A 15479-nucleotide genomic window follows, 5' to 3' on the forward strand; every position below is an offset into this window, starting at 1 on the left:
TTCTGTGTGGTCTGTTGAATTTAGACATTATTTAGGGCATGGATGGCATTGGATTGAGTCAGGAAGTGTGTTTTTTTGGGGTGGGCTTTCTGATGTTGTTGGGCCTGGCCATGTGGCTGGTGGCCATTTTGAAGCCTAGGCCTGCAAGCTTGTCTGGCCTTGTCTGCCAACAGGCCTGCTTTCATCCAGTAGGATCAGAGCAGGTAGCCACAGCTGTATTAATCAAGTGTTTCTGTGTGGTCTGTTGAATTTAGACATCATTTAGGGCATGGCTGGCATTGGATTGAGTTGGGAAGTGTGTTTTTTGGGGGTAGGCTTTCTGATGTTGTTGGGCCTGGCCATGTGGCTGGTGGCCATTTTGAAGCCTACGCCTGCAAGCTTGTCTGGCCTTGTCTGCCATCAACAGGCCTGCTTTCATCCAGTAGGCTCAGAGGCTGAGCAGGTAGCCACAGCTGTATTAATCAAGTGTTTCTGTGTGGTCTGTTGAATTTAGACATCATTTAGGGCATGGATGGCATTGGATTGAGTTGGCAAGTGTGTTTTTTTGGGGTGGGCTTTCTGATGTTGTTGGGCCTGGCCATGTGGCTGGTGGCCATTTTGAAGCCTAGGCCTGCACGCTTGTCTGGCCTTGTCTGCCAACAACTGGCCTGCTTTCATCCAGTAGGCTCAGAGGCTGAGCAGGTAGCCACAGCTGTATTAATCAAGTGTTTCTGTGTGGTCTGTTGAATTTAGACATCATTTAGGGCATGGATGGCATTGGATTGAGTTGGGAAGTGTGTTTTTTTGGGGTGGGATTTCTGATGTTGTTGGGCCTGACCATGTGGCTGGTGGCCATTTTGAAGCCTAGGCCTGCAAGCTTGTCTGGCCTTGTCTGCCAAAAGGCCTGCTTTCATCCAGTAGGATCAGAGCAGTTAGCCACAGCTGTATTAATCAAGTGTTTCTGTGTAGTCTGTTGAATTTAGACATCATTTAGGGCATGGATGGCATTGGATTGAGTTGGGAAGTGTGTTTTTTGGGGGTGGGCTTTCTGATGTTGTTGGGCCTGACCATGTGGCTGGTGGCCATTTTGAAGACTAGGCCTGCAAGCTTGTCTGGCCCTGTCTGCCAAAAACAGGCCTGCTTTCATCCAGAAGGCTCAGAGGCGGAGCAGGTAGTCACAGCTGTATTAATCAAGTGTTTCTGTGTGGTCTGTTGAATTTTGACATCATTTAGGACATGGATGGCATTGGATTGAGTTGGCAAGTGTGTTTTTTTGCAGTGGGTTTTCTGATGTTGTTGGCCTGGGCATGTGGCTGGTGGCCATTTTGAAGCCTAGGCCTGCAAGCTTGTCTGGCCTTGTCTGCCAACAACAGGCCTGCTTTCATCCAGTAGGCTCAGAGGCTGAGCAGGTAGCCACAGCTGTATTAATCAAGTGTGTATGTGTGGTCTGTTGAATGTAGACATCATTTAGGGCATAGATGGCATTGGATTGAGTTGGCAAGTGTCTTTTTTTGGGGTGGGCTTTCTGATGTTGTTGGGCCTGGCCATGTGGCTGGTGGCCATTTTGAAGCCTAGGCCTGCAAGCTTGCCTGGCCTTGTCTGCCAACAACAGGCCTGCTTTCATCCAGTAGGCTCAGAGGCTGAGCAGGTAGCCACAGCTGTATTAATCAAGTGTTTCTGTGTGGTCTGTTGAATTTAGACATCATTTAGGGCATGGATGGTATTGGATTGAGCTGGGGAAGTGTGTTTTTTTGCGGTGGGCTTTCTGATGTTGTTGGGCCTGGCCATGTGGCTGGTGGCCATTTTGAAGCCTAGGCCTGCAAGCTTGTCTGGCCTTCTCTGCCAACAACAGGCCTGCATTCATCCAATAGGCTCAGAGGCTGAGCAGGTAGCCAAAGCTGTATTAATCAAGTGTTTCTGTATGGTCTGTTGAATTTAGATATCATTTAGGGTATGGATGGCATTGGATTGAGTTGGCAAGTGTGTTTTTTTTGCGGTGGGCTTTCTGATGTTGTTGGGCCTGGCCATGTGGCTGGTGGCCATTTTGAAGCCGAGGCCTGCAAGCTTGTCTGGCCTTGTCTGCCAACAACAGGCCTGCTTTCATCCAGTAGGCTCAGAGGCTGAGCAGGTAGCCACAGCTGTATTAATCAAGTGTTTCTGTGTGGTATGTTGAATTTAGACATCATTTAGGGCATGGATGGCATTGGATTGAGTTGGGGAAGTGTGTTTTTTTGCGGTGAGCTTTCTGATGTTGTTGGGCCTGGCCATGTGGCTGGTGGCCATTTTGAAGCCTAGGCCTGCAAGCTTGCCTGGCCGTTTCTACCAACAACAGGCCTGCTTTCATCCAGTAGGCTCATAGGCTGAGCAGGTAGCCACAGCTGTATTAATCATGTGTTTCTGTGTGGTCTGTTGAATTTAGACATCATTTAGGGCATGGATGGCATTGGATTGAGTTGGCAAGTGTGTTTTTTTGGAGTGGGCTTTCTGATGCTGGTTGTCTTAAAGACATGCTTTTGGTGTGTGTGTCTGGTGTGTGTTGGTGTGCAATGCATGCACCCTGCAGACCTTTTTGGGGCCTGTGAATGTTCGTATTTGCATTTTGTTGCATTAAAAAGGCAGAGCAGTGTGCTTTAGCATGCATCCTTTACCTTTCTTTTATAGGCCTTTTGTCAGCTCCTGGTCTTTCCCAGGCCCCCTGCTTGTTTGTGATTTGTGAGTGTCCATGTGGCTGGTGGCCTTTTTTTGTGTTGGAAGTTATTAGTGTCCTGCTTTTGCCATATAGGCCTGCTTGGTTCTCCTATTGGCTTACTGCTTCCATCCATCCACCCCCTTTGCCAGCAGCAGCTCCATGGATGCTGAGATGCTCAAATAATTTAATGGCAAATAGTTCCACCCCACTTCCATTACATTTTTATTTTGGTGGTTCTTATTAACTTTCCTATCCTTCCTGAGAGTGTAGTGTGTGACTGTACACAGTAGTATAACATAGCCCTTGTTGAAAAAAAGTCATAAATGGCTAGACTATATCTTTTGTTTGCACTAGTACAGTAGTAAGTAAGTAACTGAACCACAACAACAAATGCAACATTTCACTGATGTTCTTCTCCTAGCTTATTTGCTGTTAGGTGTTCAAAAAACCAGAGGAGGAGGTGTCATCAGCATCACCCGGCTACCCGTTGTACTGCCAGCCAGACAGAAGTCCTGCTGCGCATCACATCCACATGTGACCAGAACTTGTTGTGCATCTGCATCCTGCCTGACATCTGAAGAAGATGGCCCCAAAGAAAGGTACCAGGTCCAGTACCAAGAAGTTGCCGGTGAGAAGAAGGAACAGAAAAAGGAAGTGCCATTAACCACAACTGGTGAACCGGACAATTTTTTTTTTACACCAAAAAAGTTACGCCTGCAGCAGCGTTGTCCGGGAACCAAGCCGGGAGCAGCACCTCAGCACCAGTGGTCCAACCCCACCAACCTAGGCCCAAGGGCTTTAGTGTCGCAGAGGTAGCCAGTCTACTAACGAGCAGCGATGTTGAAATGTAATTATCGCAAAGTAGTACAAAATCAACGCAGGCGGAAACTCAGCAGATAAGTGTGCAGCCGCAACAAGAACAGCAGCAGCCGCAACAAGAACAGTAGCAGCCGCAACAAGAATGGCAGCAGCCGCAACTAGAGCCCACCATATTAGTTGTTGCTCCTGATGTTGGGGCATTTCAGGAAATCGAGCTTCCTGCAGACAAAGTGGAGCAAACCACTGTTTCAGAAGATCTATTGTCTTCCAGACCACCAGCAAGGAAAAGGAGGCTTAGTCCATCATCTTCTTCTTCAAGCCCCGCTTCTGATGATCGTGATGCCACTTGGCATCCACCAGCTCAGTCTGAGAGTGATGCACGCCACAAGACAATGCTTCTGAAAAGGAAGGTCCCAGAAAAACTTAGAGTTATGGAGGTAGATGTAGAAGAGGGGGTGATGTTGATGAAGACGAGCCAGTCATCACGCACATCACTCCCGCCCCAAAGGGATTGGAGACCAACATTCTCACCCTATCCAGAAAGGCTGCTACTGAGCTGGATGTAGCACGGATATCACCAACACAGGTTACACCACCACTACCTCCAGCTGGCTTATTTTTCAAGGCCCGTCCGTGACCTACATCCAGCTCAACCATCTCAGTAGGTAGTGGTAGTAAAAGTCACAGTGGAGCTGCACAGGGTCACATTCCAAGCACACCCTCCAGTTCATCTGGTGTTGAAAGTGACACATCCAGCAGTGCCATTAAGTTCTCCTCCCCAGTTTGGGACTTCTTTTCTGTTAGCACCAAGGAGGAGAACATTGCTATATGCTCAATTTGTCGACAATGTGTTCAGCAGGGTAAGCTTGGTACTAACTATGGTACCGGAGGCCAAGCAAGTCATCTCAGAATACACCACACTATCATGTGGGAGAATCACCTACTTCAGTTAAAAGAAAGTAGAAAAACTCAACCCATTGAAGTTGGTCAGGAAGACTCAGGGAGCGATATTATTGCGGTGGAAGGTGAAGAAGAGGGAGGCATTTCTAGCCCTGTCCCCAGTAGTGTAGTGGTACCGCACACATCCTTCTCAGTAACATCTGTGTGGCACCGCAGTAAGAGCCTTACTCGGAGTCAGGCTGAGACACCAAGGCGACCGAGTACCGCAATGAGACAAACTGTGTCGTTGAGCCTAAGTGGGTTAATGAAAACAACAGCACCACAAAGGAAAGTAATCCAGCCTACCATTGAGAGCATGCTTAGGTTGGAGGGGCAGTTCCAACGCAACCACCCACCGGCACAGTTGTACAATGCAAAGCTGGCTAAAATGTTAGCACTGGACCTTCTCCCTTTTTCATTTGTGGAAGGGGTGGGTTTCCTTGAATTTGTGTCAGCCATCTGCCCTAAATGGAAGGTTCCCAGTCGGTCCTATTTCGCATGAATTGCTGTTCTGGCACTACATCATGATGTGCTGGAATTGGTTGGACAAGCTTTGCAGCAGAGTGCTGTTCACAATATCCACCTGACAACAGACATGTGGACCAGTTGCCAAGCCACAGATTACATGTGCATCACTGCACACTGGGTCTCTTTTGTGGGGGGTAGAGATAAGCTATCTGCACGAGGTGCTGTTGACACAGCTGCGATTTTTAAAGGTACTCGGAAACATGCAACTGTAGCCATGTTTGCCATGGAGAAATCTCATACGGCTGTAAATATTTTGCAAGAGTTTCAAAGCAAGGTTTTTGAATGGCTGCACCCAAGAGGGCTTAGTATTGGTTTTGTTGCCACAGACAATGGCAGTAATGTACTTAAGGCCATGGATCTTGGTTCCTATTTCAGGGTTCCGTGCATAAACATTATAGTGCAAGACTTTCTGAAAAAAGTACCCATAGTCAGCAACTTACTGGCCATCTGCCGAAGAATATGCACTCATTTCAGCCATTCTTTTAAAGATCGGAAGCAGCTGAGGATCATTCACTGTGAATATAGGATGCCAGTCAAAGCACTCACCCAGGAGGTGGCAACACGTTGGAACTCAACGTATTACATGCTTGATCGTCTGTTTGAGCAGTACAGGCCACTCAATGAATATGTCTGGAAAAGAGGGGATGCTACTGTTAAAGGCATGAACCTTCAGATGGAGCAATGGAGCCTAATTAAATGCCTGACTGAGATGCTTCGTCCTTTTGAGGTCTTCACACGTGAAGTCAGCAAGGAGGACTGTATAATGGGCCAAGCTATCCCATTATTGCAAATGCTAGAGCATCAGCTGAAGAAGGTGTCTGAATCATACAAAGGTGTAGAGGACAAAAGAGAAGCCTATGACTTGGTGGAGAGCTTAGCCCGTCACTTAGCTGAAAATACAAGGATAGAAAATAAAATTTTGTCACAAGAACATTACATTTGTGCCACAATTCTGGATCCACGTGCAAAATTTGGACTGAAGACATTCTTTGCTTTTTCAGAGATTGATGTTGCCCGCTAGAAAACTTGTATAGCTGAGGCAGCCAGTAGGTTGGGAAACGAATGGCTGCTAATTAAAAGCCCGCAAGATCAACCCACAAGAAGTACTGCAGCAGGGCATGCAGGATCAAGTGCAACTTCGTCGGCTGAGGGCAGTGCATTTGGATCACAACACTCACCATCACTATCGACAACATTAACAATAACTGGATCATTAGGCCCAGTAGAATCGTTAGACGATTGGTATGCACAGTTAGACATTAATAAGCAGTGCTGATGCACAGAGAAAAGTGCCCAAAAGCTTACCAGCAGCACCCCTGAACATTGAGCGGATGGTCCAGGCCTATCTGGACGACCCAACAGAGGTGTACATTGATCAAAACCCATTGCAGTATTGCTATAGGAAAAGTTCTGAATGGCCACTGCTCAGCAGGCTGGCGATAAGCTATCTGGCTTGCCCTGTCGCAAGTGTCTCTTCCAATCGTGTTTTCAGTGCTGCTGGTTCCATTGTAACATTGAGAAGGACCAGTCTCTCGCCCAAAAAACGTGGAGAGTTTAACAATGATCAAAATTAATCAGCACTTCATACCACTGAATTACACAATACATGAAGCAATGGAGGAAGATGAGGACAGCAGCTCAGGTGACGGAAGTAGTGTGTCACATGATTACCTACTACTGGCTGAACCCCCAGAGTTTGAGGACGAGCTATACTTCCCTGACAATTAGGCTTGCACTTACTGTCTTCCTCCCTTTTTTTCCCCTTTCTTTGTGTGTCTGTCGTTCCAGTTACAACCTTGTGAATCACACCAAATCCATTACCACCGCTTCTTATTTAATATACAAGTTTCAGGTGTCTGCAATTTGACAGTACAGTCCTCCGAATCCAGCTCCTCCGCTCCATCATACTGAATCTCCCGCCTAAATCCATTGCCCTCATGAATGATGATTGGATGATGGAAAATAAAAGAAAAAATTAAAACTTTCCTAGTCCCGCCAAAAGAAGTGGAGCATGAATCTGATGACTCCTATAGCTATCCTCCTTTCCGAGCCGAGAGAGACTGCCCATTAACTGAAAATGAGATGCAACAGGTAATGATTGATGCCATGCATTGGACGCAGAGTCGCAGACTGAGTGATTTTGTTGTGTTTGTTGTGCATGAAGTTATGTCATTGTGCACTAATCATCTTTCTACAGTACACACTAAACGTAACTCAAGGTGAATTTTCCCCATCTTGCAAATAAGAAATTTTTACTTCTCCTGCAGCTTGATACATTGTTTTTAATTCAATACAGGAAGGGGACTCAAACTGCGCACTGAGTATGATTGACAACAGCACCGTCCATGATGATGATGGCGAAAAAGACGGCCCATTAACTTAAGATGAGAAGGAACAGGTAATGACAATTAATGGCATGCATTGGACACCTGACTCTGAGCGATTGGTGTTTGTGTTTTCGTTGTTTGTTTGTTGGGCACGAAGTGAAGTCAAAGTGTACAAGTCTTACTGTACACACTAAAGAGTGACTAAAGTCAATAATATTTCTACTCTTGTTGTGTAATAACAAAATTTTACTTCTACTGCAGGCCGCTCTTCACAGTCAGCCAGTACAAGTATCGGAGATGATTGATGGAATAATAACAAGTCAGGAGGACGTTTCATGAGTGGCATAAAAGCCTAAAGGTAAACACGTCAACAACAACCACAGCAGACCCAAATGTCTGTGTAGAAGTGAAGTCGAGTGTAGCGGTGGGATGACTGCGGTGCATTGATTTACTAACTTAAACTGTAAAATGCTATGTTTGGAATGGAATCATGGATAATGTGCTTTGCCTTTGTCCAACTCTTTAAAAAAAAAAGTACTCTAAATATAGGATGTGCTACTTCCAAGCACAACATGACAGGCCCCGCGCGAAGCCTGTCACGTTTTGCTTTGAAAGGCAGGGGCGTACCATAGCATAGGTACCCTCCATGGGGGCCCCCAAGCATACTCTGCATGCCTTTCCGTGGTGACCGGCAATGCTGTCACGCAAAGGCATTCCAAAATGCAGATTATATGGCTGGCGGTGTGTTCAGAGAGACACCACCACCATATTGAACCCTTTTCCGCCTGGTCGACATGTGTGGGGTCTGACTCTTTTCTACAGGGATGGCGGGTGGTTTGCCCCTGCGGGGTCGGTGGTGACTATCGCTGGCCCGGCGGGGGCAATCCGCCCGCCATCCTAATGGGGCCCTAAGTCTCAACAGTATAGTATACATTCAGTACACTCTTGCAGTGCGTGTACTGTCAACAATAGTTAAGGATTATGAATCTAACATACCACCGCCCGCCACTGGTGCTGGCACTCCCCCTACCGCTCCATCGTCGGTATCGGCAGCAACTGCCGCATCCTCTCCCTCCGCGTCGCCTTCGCTGGCCCCGGCAATGGTGGTCGGTAGTGCGCCTAGAAAACATTACATATTCATTAGGCTTCATATACACCTCCCCCTATTGGTCAGTAGCAAGATTGAAAAATTAGTTAATAGTAGATAACATACATCACTAGTACAAATCAGGTAGTTGTAGAGTAGACACTAATAGTTATATATGGTCCCCCATAGGGTCATTCTAGCCTTTGCTTAGTTAGCCCGAGCCATGCAACCATTTTACCTTTGTGTCTTTTATTTTTGCACATGTTACGTTATCTTGCAGCTTTTTGTATAAGACACCTTTGAGCCCACATGACCTGCCTCACACTGCTACTGTCTACTCGCTGCGTACAAGCGGTCAACAAAAACATTAACAAGCCACTTTTTTATGATGTACTGGTGTACTGTTAGTCCATATTGCTTATCCATAAATGCTACACTTTTTGGCATGGCTGAGAAATGCTTGCAAGTTGCAATATACTAACGCGCACCGTTTCATTTTTCGCATTACAGACGGAAGATTCCCTTCTACGAACCAGAGCTTTGCAGAGCTTATGAATGATGCAACAACTACCAGTACTAGGTTCTTCTAAGGTGAGGGGTCCCTTCACTCAGAGATCTTCATTTATAAATTTATATAAACTAAATTCCTAGGGGATGGTGGTGCTGCCTTCCACCACTGTTCAGTTATCATGATTTAATTCCCAACTGTAAGTAAGTGTAACAATAATTATTCTTTTAATGTTATTGATTTTCCGGTTGGTGCTGCATTATATAATAGAACAGTGTACAGAGCTTCTCAATTCAAAATAAACATTTTGAACTTACATATACTTGGTGGTATTTGGTGTGGACTTACACGAGTGAGTAAATTAAAGGAAGTGTGTGCATGTGCATTGCTTCCACGACTGAGAGGTTGGCTGTGTTATGTTCTGGGTTGTCTGCTTGTTGGGTATCTTGGGGAGAGGGTTCGGAGACCTAATAGTTATGACAAGACAGTACTATAGTTGAGCAGGGGATTGTGGTGGGTTCTGAATTTCTGATTGATGTGTGTGAGGAAGGTCCAACCTACCATCACCAACATCCTATTTTCTTGTGCAAAGGTCTGTATGTGCAAGATCTCTACAACAGTAGTAGTATGTCCTATAGGCTATCACATCAAAATAGTAATAAATCTGGTTGGGCATTTGTTGCTGTGAATTGTCAAAGCCTCAAGATTAACAAATACTCAAGATTAATACGACTAGAAGTAGTACAAGAGGACGATCCAAAGGACTGGACTCAATGGCTAGAGCTACTGGTGAATCTGAGTTTTATTTACAACCTTTCAAATAAAGAGTGGCACTGGCCAACTGGGCAAGCTTAACTACTACAGTACAGACAGACTGATAGTAGTAGTAGTACAGAGAGTCATCATAGCAGAGGCAGGGATAACAAGAGTTTTGAAACCGTACAGATCGAAGGATAATTGTTGGTAAAAATTAGCATTGGGAAACTGAAACAATAGTTTGTGAAAAATATGGTGCAGTAAAAGCTATGGAATAAGAAATATTATTAAAAACAAGAAGACTTACTGGGGCCAGCAGAGGAGCCCTCGTTGGTGTCCTCCTGGTGGTGGTGTTCTCCCGCCGACTGCCCACTCCCTGTCTGCCTGCCCCTGGGTGCTGATGAACAGGAAAGATATAAGAAAGAGACAAACATTGATGGATGGTGTCAAACAAATACAATATTTTTAAAGAACGGTCACAAAACACTTATGTAAACAACAATTACAATAACTAAATTGACCGATCTCATCTGGTCAACAAGTAGTATCAGGTGATTCGCGGATCGACTACTTAAGTTACTATATATCAACAGTAATCCAGTCTTCCATTCTGATTCCAGAATACTAAGTTACAACTAAGCCTAAGTACGACGTACCACCCGACCTAGCTCACCTATTCCTGGCGTGCCAATTGTACATTAAGTATGTATTTCCACTTCTTTTAGTCCTCAACAATGCATATGGTCAAATGGAGGACACATGACTACATTTTTTGTATACACCAAATTTTGTGTTGATTGATTGATGGTGATGTTCTGCTAGTGCTAAGCCAATTCCACCACTCATTGAACAAACTAGAAAAGGTTCTAATAAAGACTGGCGTACTAGCAGCACGTGACGTAACTGAGGGGGCATCATGCATACCACTAAAAAATGACAAACTCATACAAAGTACCTAAACCTAAGTATCAATCCGCCCCTATCTCTTAGTGACAGGACAAAGTAAGGACTAGAGTCACTGTGGCATTACGTAACTTAATTTCTCTAAAATAAACTCTTACAGAATCACGGAAAGCGAGCGCAAACGCAAAGTTGCAAACAAGTAAGATTAGTAGTAGCGCAGAGGAGCATCTGAGTCATAACAATCACAGAAGACTTTTAACCGTAATTAATCTGGAATGTAAGCAGCAACATTCTAGCTGGTTGGAAGAAAAAAAAGATGTTCGCAATATAACACAGAGCAGAAGAACAGACACAAAGTAGTAATAATTAAATAGTTACTCACCAAGACCCGGGACCTCCACTCCTAGAAGGTCCAGCAGGTCCTGCTCACGGTCCAGGATGTCGGACCACCGGTGCGTCAACTGCGCCTGGGTGCGCCGGACCCCAGAGCAGCGCAGCACTGCCCGGCGCACCTTCCCCTACCGCTATCGACGCTCCCGGAGGCCGTACCCAGACCCAGGTCTGCCACCTGCTGCCAGGGTTGAGGGGAGGTGGCGCTGCACAAAGAAAATGAGTGCAGCCAACTCCACCTCCCCAAATAAGGCCCTTGCCTGCACCCCTTGTGGGCGCCACCTTCCGCAAGGAAGGCGGTCACGGCTCTGGCTGCGACGAGCCCTACCCTTTGACATGGTTCTGGGACGGGGCGGGAAAGAAAAGGTAATAAAATTTAAAAAGTAAGTAAAGGAAACAAATAGCAGGCAATAGAAAGAGTGAAAAAGTAGCTAAAAAAAAAAGGTAGACAAAAACTAAAAATATAGAAGCAGGAAAATAGTTAGAGAAATATTAAATAATAAAAAAAAAGTGGCTTCAAACAAAGGATTGAAAAGATGCAGGGATGATTCAAAATCAGGCCCCAAAACCATGCAATAGAGTGAAAAACAAGATGGCCGCGCCCATTGCGACCACGTGCGCAAGTTCGTGCAATATTTTCTCCCCGAGCAAGCAAAAAGCAATGCAAACAAGTAAAAGCGTTGGCGAACAGAAAATATCTACCGCGAACGGGCACGAGCATGCATTGCGCGACCCGGAGCAGGAAGTAAGCATCGCGGGAGGGCGGGAAAAGTGAAAACAAGATGGGCACGCCCGTGAGCAACCGCATGGGTAAGTTGGCGAGCCGTGATCACACAAAAAATACCGCGAACAGGTGGGAAAAAAACTTCCGCGTCTTCGCGATATTTCCGGCATGTTTGCGGAGATTTTCAACATTTTCGTGATAGTTTGCGAAAGCGAATTTTGCAAATTCCTCCCACCCCTAGTTATCTGGTCATGCGAGACTAGGGAAAAGTCACAGGGTCAGACTGACCACAATGGAACATGAATTGCATACAGGAACTAGGTCAGTCCTGCTGAAAAGTTGCCTTCTCAGTTCACCGCAAAGAGTTCCAGTCATGATGGATGGAGCTGCGAGGAGCAGGGAGAGCTTTGCAGAAGGTCGTTGATGTAGTGTGAAGAGCAGGTCTGGTGTCGCAAATGGCCGTCACCATAGTGCAAATATCCTGTTGTCATCATGAACCGTTGGGCCTGAGGTTCGCAGTGGAACTCACCTTGAACATTTAATGGTGTAACACGAAGGGTCATGTTGAAGGTACTTGGCAGGCAGTGCTCACAGCAAGGTTTTGGCCCAACGGGCCTATTTATAGTCATGAAGTGCCCACAAACTTCAATACAGCTTCACTGAGGCCACATCAAGCGTCCAGGACCTGAGGTGCACCACTTGGGGGTCAGGGGCTTTCTGCTGCTGGATCTGGGTGTCAGTTCAGACGGTTATGTCCCTGGTTCAGATCCAGATCCCTCTGACTCAGGCAGGGCAGGATGGTAGCAGGGCAACATGACAGCAATCCAGCAAGGCAGTAGTGCAGCAGGGCAGCAGACGAGCAGAGTGGCAGTAAATTGAGCAGCACAGCAGTCCACTTCCTGGCTGAGTTTCCAGAAGTCCAGATTGTATTAAAATGTTGGTGGTCCACTAGTTATACCAGGTATTTCCTTTGAAGTAAGAGAAGCTTCTAAAGGTTCTCCTTTGAAGTGCACAGGATTTCCCTCCTCCCTAACCCAGCTCAAGATTAACTACAGGTGCTATGCAGCCCTTTGTGTGGAGGTAGGACTCGGCCTATTCAATTCGTGGGGCTGTGCCCAGCTTCACCCTCCCATCCTACCAGTGATGGCTCATCCAGGCACAACTAAGCTCTCTATTGTGCTTGGCTTTCTAGAAGGAGACAAAAAGTGCAGCTGTCAGCTACACCTAGTCATTTGACCCAGAGACAGGTAGCAGGCACTGTGGGTCTGATTCACAGAACTAACTTAAGACAAAATCCTAAACTTACTACCATTTTGGTATTCACAGAAGGCACTTACTCATTTTGGTATTCACAGAAGGCACTTACTCATTTCTGTATTCACAGAAGTTAGGAGTCCTAACTTTAGGACTCCTAAATGCCTTCTGTGAATACCGAAAGTCTTAAAATTAGGATTTTTCCCAGTTTAGTAGTAGTATAGTTAGGACTCCTAACTTTAGGACTCCTAAATGCCTTCTGTGAATTCCGAAAGTCTTAAAATTAGGATTTTTCTCAATTTAGTAGTAGTAAAGTTAGGAGTCCTAACTTTAGGACTCCTAAATGCCTTCTGTGAATACCGAAAGCCTTAAAATTAGGATTTTTCTCAGTTTAGTAGTAGTATAGTTAGGACTCCTAACTTTAGGACTCCTAAATGCCTTCTGTGAATTCCGAAAGTCTTAAAATTAGTATTGTTCTCAGTTTAGTAGTAGTAAAGTTAGGAGTCCTAACTTTAGGACTCCTAAACTGAGAAAAATCCTAATTTTAAGACTTTCGGTATTCACAGAAGGCATTTAGGAGTCCTAAAGTTAGGACTCCTAACTTCTGTGAATACCGAAGTGAGTAAGTGTCTTCTGTGAATACCAAAATGAGTAAGTGCCTTCTGTGAATACGAAAATGGTAGTAAGTTTAGGATTTTGTCTTAAGTTAGTTCTGTGAATCGGACCCTAAATGGCTAATGCAGGAAAATGAAAACTTTCTGAAAGTTAAATTTTCAAAATTGTAATAAAAAATCCAACTTCCCCATTAGTGAGGATTTGCCATGGCAATTTCAAAGACACCAAACGTGAACTGGTTACATGTTCCCTTTTTTGAAATTACAGCATAAAGGAAAGTAATTTATGCAAAGTTTTTTATGCACTGCACCTTGCCATCTGGGCGGTTCAGGGCCTATCTTAGGGGTGATTTTTAAGCATTAAAATGGAAAATTTGGGCTTGGAAAGAGGTTAATTTTGCCAGGTCAAAATGGCAGTTTAAAACTCCACAAATAGGCCGCAATGGCAGGCCTGATACAAGTTTAAAGGGCTACTTGAGTGGGTGGCACAACAAGTGCTGCAGGTCCACTAGTAGCATTTAATGTACAGGCCCTGGGCACAGATACTGCCACTTTACTGGGGACTGACAAGTAAACCAAGTTTGCCAATTGGGTAAAGAGCCGAAGCACAGGTTATCAATGGTAAAGTGTGCAGAATCCTAAAGCCAGAAAAAACAAAGTAAGCAAAACAGAAGTGTTGAAGACGAAAGGTTAGGGGGAAAACCAAGCCAAAGATTCCAGGTTCAACAACCATCAATACACATGGCAGATCATACATGAAGAAACATGATCCATACTCATTTGAAGGTATAGGATACATATCTCAGAGGACCTCTACTTCGAGACCAACTAAAACTGTAACTGTTGATGTTAAGACCCCACTTGCAAAAAACAGGACGTCACATTTTGATTACTCAAACCACCACTAATAAATAATTAATAGAGGCTGTAATCTTTGATCTGTCAAACAAGTCACAAGGGGAATAGTTGGCTTCTATGGTGACTTTTATAAAATTGGATTATCTCACCTAGCCCACATGTTGCATGCTGTTTTCAAGGATGCTGGAGATATGGGTTTCTTTCACTTCTCCTCGCTTCTCTTCTTTTATGGGTCTGTCACACTTACCATGGGCCTCCAGAGACTCTCAAAAGGCAGCAATGGCCATATTCCTCAGTGTGGCAAATGTCTCCGACCGATTGGTGTGAGGCTACTTTTTCAGAATATTCTAACAATTCAACTTTGCAAGTAGTTTCATATCGTAGGGCTGTTTGTTATACAGTGATCCCTTGCCCCAAGTAGTGTGTGGTGACTTTCTATTAAAACTGTTTTCCATAACCAAAGGTCCATGGCAATACTGCCTGCTGTGTCCCTTTTGTTTTCTCTCATACTTTTAATAGTGCTGAATTAGGGACATTATTTTTTCCACTGAGGAGAATATGCCTCTTCTGTATGTTGAGTTGTGTTTCTTGTGACAGAACCTTAAGGCCTCGCTACCAGCCCTCCTGTCACTTGTCAGAGATCTTCTGTTACTTCTAGATATAAAATTAACTTGTTTAAATGCAGGAGCTAAATATTTAGCTAAACACTGGGCTTGTTGGCAGGGTAACCTCCACAGATGGAATGTACTTGGACTCTAGTTGTGGGGTAAAATTCAGATGATCAAGATCGTGATTGTCCCTTAAGGTAAGGTACTGAGATGCTCTCTCTTTTTGTACTACATTGCCTCTTGTGGAGGATCGATCACAACTTTAAGATCTTCCACTTGAATAATGATAGACCTTGCGTACAGTCATTTAAGTTTTATATCAAAACGTCTGCAATTAGGGGACCTAATTACTCCATATTGAAACTTATCATAAAGCCCAGCAAATAAAAAATCTAAATTGTTTTCAATCAATATACAGTAACAAATCCCCCTTTCTGGGTACTAATGGAAATAATTATCATTACTTCTTATTTTGGTCAGAATCTATATAAACTGC

The sequence above is a fragment of the Triturus cristatus genome, chromosome 10 (assembly GCF_964204655.1).
Source record: "Triturus cristatus chromosome 10, aTriCri1.1, whole genome shotgun sequence".
Lineage (NCBI taxonomy): Eukaryota > Metazoa > Chordata > Amphibia > Caudata > Salamandridae > Triturus > Triturus cristatus.